Raw genomic sequence first — 9,005 nt, 5'->3', positions numbered from 1 at the left:
TGTACTGAGATACAAACGTTGAGTATGCTGTAAAATCCCTGGAATTTTATCTAGAAACCTTTGCCCTTTGTTTTAAACGCTATTGTTCGCACGGACTCATCCGAAATGGAATTTATAGCGGGTTGAAATATTTCGGGACATCTTCTGTTTTTAATTGATCGCGTACTTTTTTTTAATTACAGATGGGTATATGGCAATTTAATATTATTCATTGATTTCGTTAGCTATTTAGAATTTTTTAGAGATGTACTTATGTTAAAAAAAACGTTTTGCTCATAATATCTTACATATAAAATTCTCGCGTCACAATTTTAGTAACCGTACTCCTCTGAAACGGCTTTACCGATTTTCACCAAATTTTATATGCGTATTCAGTCGGTCTAAGAATAGCCGCACTATCTATTTTTCATACCCCTAAGTGATAAGGGTTGTTCACCCTTAACATTTTTTTATTTACATGGCAACACAACGTTTGCCGGGTCAGCTAGTATGTTATATATGAAAGTTACCTCTAAAAATGTATATGTGTAGACGCACCTGTTTAAGCTGTTTTTATAATATACTCGTAAGATTGAAGTAACAAGGAGCACGCAGTGGATACGCCCGATGGCAAGTGGTTACTGCCATACAGCCGCCCATGAAAATTAAAAAAAAAATGCCACTGCGTTTCCACTTCTAAGGACTAAAATCGTCCCGTATGTAACTTAACCTGCATTATGTGTAATTTAGTCACTTTTAGGGTTACAGTGTAGAATACAATTCTATACTAGAACCGATAGAACGTCGGTAATTTTCTTACATAAATAGTAACGGGTTTAGCATCGTCACTTCCACAAAACTCTACATGGAGAGTTCTCGTTTTAAATAACCACGATCAGGCTTCTACTAATTATATACAGGAAGATATCTGTATCCTGCAATCCCATGTAAGCAGATTTATAACCTAGGTAATACACAACTAGTGTGATTCTATATGAACATCACCTAGTTTAAGCCTTGGTTCGGATCAACAGTTCGGGCTTTTTACATGCGAGTCGGTATTGCAAGAAAATGCGTAGAGTTTAAGCCATGTTTTTGATAAACAGTTCGGGCCTCTTACGTGCGAGTCGGTATTACAAGAAAATGTGTAACTCTTCTGGACTTAGGCATTAAACAACTGGTTTTCTTTTGCAGCTCTTGCATCAGACCATACACGATCGAGGACGAACGTGTGAGCAGGACGGCCGAATGTTATCGTCGTTAATAAGAAGCTTGGATATTAACGATATCACATTTTTATAACGTAACATTAAAGTAATAAGTGACTCATTTGATACTACAGTTTAAAAACAGATGCGGGTAGGTGAAGTGGGGACGACACCTTGGCGGCGCTCGAATTAACAGAGAGCGACATTCTGGTCGGAGACTTCAGCAAGAGCAGTCGAATAACGGAGATACTTGTGTAGTTATAATACTTCTAATCACTAGTGTGAACTTACTTACGTATAATTGTTATATCGTTACTCTGTACCGTTTATGTGACTATATTATTACATGACTTCAAGACCTTCAAGATGAGTTTGATTTCACAAGGTAGTTTGCTATTTCCATCACAATTTTTATCTCGAATGAAATGAATACGCAATGAATTCGTTGTACTACAATAACTACTTGTTATGAACCGGTATGTCGATAAAAATGTAAGACCCACTGCTCCTTTGCGAGCCCCCTTGGTTATTTGGCAACCCTTTTGTATAAAACGAGTTTGTACCTTGACACTTTGTATACATGGTGCAGAAAAACTGGGTACCTAGTTGTAGCGTAGGATGAATCAGGCCATTAATTTATAATGCGCAAATTACGTGCACGTATTTTTAAGAGCATGTCTGGGACTCGAACCCTAGACTTCCAACAGGGATGCCATAATTAATACCACAAGGCTATCTCTTCTGATATTTTCCATTGGTCCAAGGTATGTCACAAATTATATAAGTACCTTCTGACATTTATATTTTTTCCAAAATGTTAACTAAGGAATTGTTGTATGTAGTTGAAGCATAACAACTCATACTAGCATAAACAGAATTATTCCATTAGTCATTCACAAAAAGCTATCGGGTTTGATAAAAACGATCGATGGTGCTTCACGGTCATTGTACAGGATAACAAATGGGCAATCGATAATAACTCAATCAGTGCGTAACAGTAGCAGACATGTCAAAATAAATTTAGGAAGTATCCTTATTTTTCTCAAATTCATTTAAAACTGCATTAGTTGATGGATTTATTTAAAATTATGATAAAAATGTAAAATCGGAAAAAAAAACAAAGTAATTATGTGTGCAAACCTCATTGTGATAGTATTTAATATGTAACTTGTAAACTCAGTGTGCTGTGATGTATAAAAGACACAAGCAACAAAGTAACAAGGTAAGTTACTTCATTAATTGTCAATAGTCTTATATATAATTTAACCATAGTTAGTCGTGCCAACTCATCTTTAGATATAGCGACTGCATGAGATACAGTTGTGAATCCGAAGGTGGCTTCATCATGAACCATTCTTTTCCATTATTGGAGATAGGTACTAAATAATTGTATAATTCTTATAAGGCAATGCTATTTTACTGGTAAGAAATTCGATCAGGAGGATCGGAAATTCGAGTCCGATGTACCTCCGATTATTAAAAGTTATATTATGTGTATTAAAAATTAAATTTCACTTACTTAGACGGTAAAGGAAAACAACATTGAACAGTAATAGGTAGATGATGAAGAAATTAACTCTGTAACATAATATAAAAATAATAATACTTCCTCCTATCTTTCATATCACCCATAGTTTTACACATACAAACACCATTAATTCCTTTCTAATTCCGTCAAGTGCTTAATCTGGAATCTGTTTCTATTTCTAATTTATCTATTTGCAAAGCTATAACGGGATTTTCTAGTTCAATCAGATTTACTTCAACGACAAGCATTTCCTTTTACGCGGTGTATCTCCGCTTACTTTTAAAAACCAGACATCGACAAATTTGTTAAAATAAAACATGTAACTAGTTTTGAAAAGTGATAGGGAATGTACTACATGATATAAGACTAAAGGTTACGTACCTTGTACCTGTTGATATAATTCTGTCTTGTTTACATTTCATATTATGATTTTTGTAAAGTAAGTAGATACGGGGTTTGCATCAATGGGTATTTGTACTTTAGTCCATATAGGGCAGCATACGTGTAAATAATGATTGTAGATACGTTACTCCTTTTGAGAAGTGAACATTTAGAAACAGGAATTTTCTGTTAGGAACGTAAACGTACGAAAACAAAAATGTTTTAAAAGTTATTGGTACTAACGCCTGATGAAAGAAAATAGCTAACAATATAACCCAATATCACAATAAGGTTTGAACAAGGCATAATTTGAAGGTCTGTTGATACTTTTTTTTAAATATAGGAGGATTAGACGAGCATGCAGTCCACCTGATGGTAAGTGGCTACTGCCGCCCATGGACATCTATAATCAACCCCAGATAGGATTAGTTATTCCTACCTGAGGTCGGCCACAGATGCGCCGCTACCCCTGAGGACTAAGCTGGAACGCCTCGGAAAAGTATGTCTCTCTTACCACACCCTTCAAAACGGAACACAGCAGCGCCTAACACTGCTGTTATTAGATAGAAATAGCTGGGGCGGTGGTGCCGCCGGAGTCGAACCATAAAGGGTTCTACCACCTTTAAAACCGAACCTGAACCTGAACTTGAGAACCGAATTACAGTAAGCGATTGATTTATATACGTTTAATGCTTCACCATAAAGAAGCAATAACAACTGTAATACTTCTGAAAGGATTCAGCCTGTTAGGTCATAATATATGTACCTACCTTCCTAAAGAAGTCAGTCGGCATATATTCAATAGAAGCAAGAACTGTTTCATACTAGAAATGTATACCTAGATCCTTAGAAATAGCAATAAATTTTTGATTTGTTTTACGCTAACCTCTTATTATTTAAACGTCTATTTTTCATAATATTTAGTTTTTGTAGAAATGAGAGTAGAAAGCTTAAGCCATCATTTTCTATCGTTATAGAAAGAAAACATTTTATAAAATGGTGCGACAACTCAATTTCACCGTCATATTGGAAACGACTATAAAAGAACAAGTCTTAAAAGCACTTAGCATATTTTATCCACGATTGATTTAATTTCCATTCCAGGGAATGAAATTGTGGCGGGAGTGCAGTTCATAATGGATTCCGCCCATTGATTTAGTTCGGCGGCGTGCACATGAGAGTCACTTGCTTCAGGGAGGGAGGTAAGTGCGTATATTTTATGTATAAGTACTCGTATGTATGTATGCCTAGGATTTTACTACCACCTTCCATGTTTAGTAGGAAAATTTTGGAAGTGATGTATAGGTCGCGTGTCTTATCCTCGGCTATTCTCGTCAAATAAAATACTTACATGAAGGCACTAATTCTAGAGTTAATAGAGCATTGATAGATTAGTTGTTGAAATTTGGCTTCTCAATCTTTGGGTACAAGGTTCGAATTTTTGCGAAGTTATGTAATTCTGAGAAAATAATTAAGGGAAAGTAAATTATCAATAAAACTAAAAAAAAATGAAAGTTACCATCTATATAAGTATCATGTAGGTTTCGTTACTGGAGAAAGATATTTTTAAACGAAATCAGTAAAATGTTCGTAAAGGTATGTCTAATTCTAGAATTTTCTCAATAATTGCACAAGTCACATTACACACACTAGTCAATTTATCTTAAGTTTTACCTATCAAGGATCGAGAATTGGAAATAGTAGGTACCTACCCAGGGAGAGTCAAGTAAATCTCAATCATGGCACGTATCACATTGGAAAGACTGATGATGGGTGCAAAACGACCGACGTAGGTACTTTAAAAATATTTAATACTTTGGATACTATATTTATCAAAAAAAATGTAGAAGTCTTTTAAAACCGTTTCAACGCTTAAAATAAAACTAAAATAATCCTCCTAAATGTAACTTTGGACAGAAAAAGTGTAATACTCGGAGCGTTTCTGTTAAATTTAAAACCGTGTCTTGTCGGAGATTTGTTCCGAAAATACAAGATCATTACCATCAAACATCTTCTTATTTATGGACTCTTGTTATCTCTTTATTTTACAATTTACATTTCCAAGGATAAAAAAATGAAAATCGTTTCCAATACCTTGTAGATACAACAATATTTACTACAAATACCTTTGGTTTAATTTGATGCGTTGGTGAAATCAATCCTATTATTCAAATTTATCTACGTATTATCGCGTGTTAGGATGTTAATAAACGTAAACAATATTCACAAGCTATTTTCTACTAAAACTAACCTTCGTGGAAATATCATACATAACCTATTAATTTCTATTTCTTATAGTATACATTTATTTACAATTGGATCTGTTTTTTTTATTTTTTAGATATTATTTTACACTATATGAACAAAATGTACGTATTCAAAAGTTTCCTTAAATTAGTAGCTTTATTGTGGTAAAATATTTTTCCCCATAATAAGTACATATAATTATAAAAACATTATGTCACGACAATAAATTTGATCAAAGCATCAAACATATATCGCAACAACTTTTGCAAATTCGTGTACACTACAGCACTGACGGATATCCGGCTTTTCATCCGGGCAGGCCTGGCAACCCTTCCTGAAATACAAGCGTCTCTTATCGAAGCGGACGTGACTTTGGGGCATTTGCGGAATTCCTGCGAATATCTGACCCCGTTCACTGATATCCCTCACCGAACTAATCCTATGATAGGTAGTTGTAAATCAATTTGGCTGATTATACCGTGTATTATAGGTTATAGCACCACTCCCACTTGTCTCAGATATATTAGTTTTTAGAAGGTGGTAGAACTCTTTGTGGTTCGACTCCGGCGGCACCACCGCCACACCTAATAACAGCAATGTTAGGCGCTGCTATGTTCCGTTTTGAAGGTGGTAAGGGAGACAGACTTTTCCGAGGCGTCCCAGCTAAGTCCTCAGGGGTAGCGGTGTATCTTGGCGGACCTCAGATAGGAATATCTAATCCTATCTGGGGTTGATTACAGATATCCATGGGTGGTAGTAGCCACTTGCCATCAGGTGGACTGCATGCTCGTCTGCTACACCTATATTATAAAAAAATGTAATACTCGCAAATAGTTTTTTTATAACGTTAAAGACAAATCATGAAGTCCAAATGATGGTAAGTGATCTTTACCGACGAAAATTCCACCCTTCCTTTCTCTCCGAAAACTAGGAAATCCTATAAAAATATATGTTCTTAAAATAAAACGGTAAATAGATAAGTTATGCGAAAAAAGTCACATTTTCAGTTGTTAAATATATTTTCTCATACCTCACGAATGTAAGAACTTGCTTTTCATTTACAATAATTTATACGGAAGTCTTCGACTTGTCCGATTATTATACGGTCTTCCTATTAACAAAATTAGGTACTATAGTAATTTATCTTAGATAAATATTTTTTGCATAGTACACAGGATAGCTCTGAATATATTATCTTAGATATACTTCAACTGTACTGAGATATAAACGTTGAGTATGCTGTAAAATCCCTGGTATTTTATCTAGAAACCTTTGCCCTTTGTTTTAAATTCTATTGTTCGCACGGACTCATCCGAAATGGAATTTATAGCGGGTTGAAATATTTCGGGATCTGTTTTTAATTGATCGCGTACTTTTTTTTAATTACAGATGGGTATATGGCAATTGAATATTATTCATTGATTTCGTTCACTATTTAGACTCTTTAACCGACTTCAAAAAAGGAGGAGGTTTCTTAATTCGACCGTATATATATGGTATAGGTATATGTTTTTTTAGAGATATATATGTTAAAAATTTCGTTTTGGTCATAATATAGGTACGTTATATATGAAAGTTACCTTCAAAATCTTATGTGTGTAGACGCACCTGTTTAAGCTTTTTTTTTGTAATATAAGATTGGAGTAACAAAGAGTACGTATAAGATACGCCCGATGGTAAGCAGTTTCTGCCGCCGCCGCATACAGCCGCCAATGGAAATTTAAAAAAAAATTGCCACCGCGTTTCAACTTCTAAGGACTAAGATCGTCCCGTATGTAACTTAGCCTGTATTATCTATAATTTAGTTACTTTTAGGGTTACAGTGTAGTATACAATTCTATACTAGAACTGATAGAATGTCGGTAATTTTCTTACATAAATAGTGACAGGTTTAGCATCGTCACTTCCACAAAACTCTACATGGAGAGTTCTCAATTTGAAAAACCACGATCAGGCTTCTACTAATTAAATACAGGAAGATATCTCGTTCCTGCAATCCCATGTAAGCTCGTGCAACCTTTTCTAATTCTAATGCCCTTATGTAAAGTAACTTTTATATCCTGTGGAGAAGTCGCCTTAGCATACAAAAAAATAAAATGTACGTATTTTCTCGGAAGCTAGTTATAAAATCTATTAATATTTATCCCATCTAAAAGCTATTCACTTTTAACTATAACCTTTAGCTTATTAGCTTTAAACTTTTAACTATATATATCTACGTTTTAGAGGGTATATAAAGTGCAACTTAGTTCCATAAAAATCGTTATTTAAAATGGGAGCAATTCTATTTGTCTTTCGCTATTCTAATATAGGTACATAATAATGTAGGCAAAAAGCATACACAAAATAATTAAAATTATAATAGCCGCTAATTTTATCCCAATCTTTTTCGAAATAGGTTAAACACTGCCATTTTCTCATAGGTATCGTATGTCTTTTAGGTATGATATTCTTCAGCGTGAAGTTGCATAACATGAATAGAATTTACTACACATAGAAAATGAGTACCAAACAAACTTAATTGACACATAGTTATGGCTGGCCACACAATTTACTATGTTGCTTTTAATTTGAACGCAAATTACTTACTAAGCGGTTTTATTTGTGTTCCTTATGTTCTTTACGACACATAATGGTGACATATCAGTGTGAAATGAATATTCTAATATTTACCGCCTGTATATGTTCTCGTTTGACGAGCAAACGTGTTATGCTAAGGATGGTAGTGAAAAGAAAAGTGACTTGTTTTATATTTAACTACGTATATTAGAAAGCTTTGGGAGTCGATTTAAACTTTACCTGTAATTTTAATCTTAGACATAATATGTTGTAAATATGCTGATTAATACTGGCCTTCGTGAAAAACAACTTCAGATATGGATTTCTAATATGTATAACCAAATTAAATTATATCTAGATGATAACTGCTGCCCGTAAACATCAATTAACAAAAAATAATAATCAATCCCAAGTTAAATTAATCCTATGTTATGTCTGAGGACACAGTTGGATCGGCTATTTTAAGTGTATCTTCTTTACCATAAACCAAATCACGTGATTTTAATTTTAACCTTTTTTAGGCAGAAATAAATATTTAGTCAGTGTCCAGTGCCACTAAATTCGAACAACCAAGGTTTTTAAAAACCTTATTAAGCGTGCCCAGACGAAATAGCCATCGGCTAAAACAGCTCATTATTGTCTATAAAATCTGAGATTTCATGTAGATTTTCCTTCATCAAAATCGTACAGCTTATTACATGATGTCATCAACTGAGATTGTGAGACGATAGCGTCCTTCGTAACATCCGTGCACTATGCATGCAGGCGGTAAACAATGCATAATCTAACAAACTGTATGACTTGCCTTTTGAGAATGAAGAAAAAATAGTTTTAGGTATTCAATCCGAAACCTATGTAAGTATACTGTTTTCCTGCATGTATATGTGAGTGTAGATTGAGAGGTTTTTAAGTTTATTTAGTTAACTATTGAGGTTGATAAAAATGCCATTCCTAAAATCAATGAGAAAATGGTATATTTTAGTTGAAATAACAATTCATTTGTAGATATTACAGGGAGGATAATAAAAAGAGTAGTACTTAAGCTTTGAGATGAACAACCCTTATCACTTAGGGGTATGAAAAATATATAGTAGCCGATTCTC

The sequence above is a fragment of the Epargyreus clarus genome, unplaced genomic scaffold, assembly GCF_041222505.1.
Source record: "Epargyreus clarus isolate Ecla_fem2 unplaced genomic scaffold, WU_Ecla_fem_2.2 ptg000003l, whole genome shotgun sequence".
NCBI lineage: Eukaryota > Metazoa > Arthropoda > Insecta > Lepidoptera > Hesperiidae > Epargyreus > Epargyreus clarus.
The sequence above is the reverse complement of the archived record's forward strand: the minus strand, read 5'-3'. Positions refer to the sequence as shown.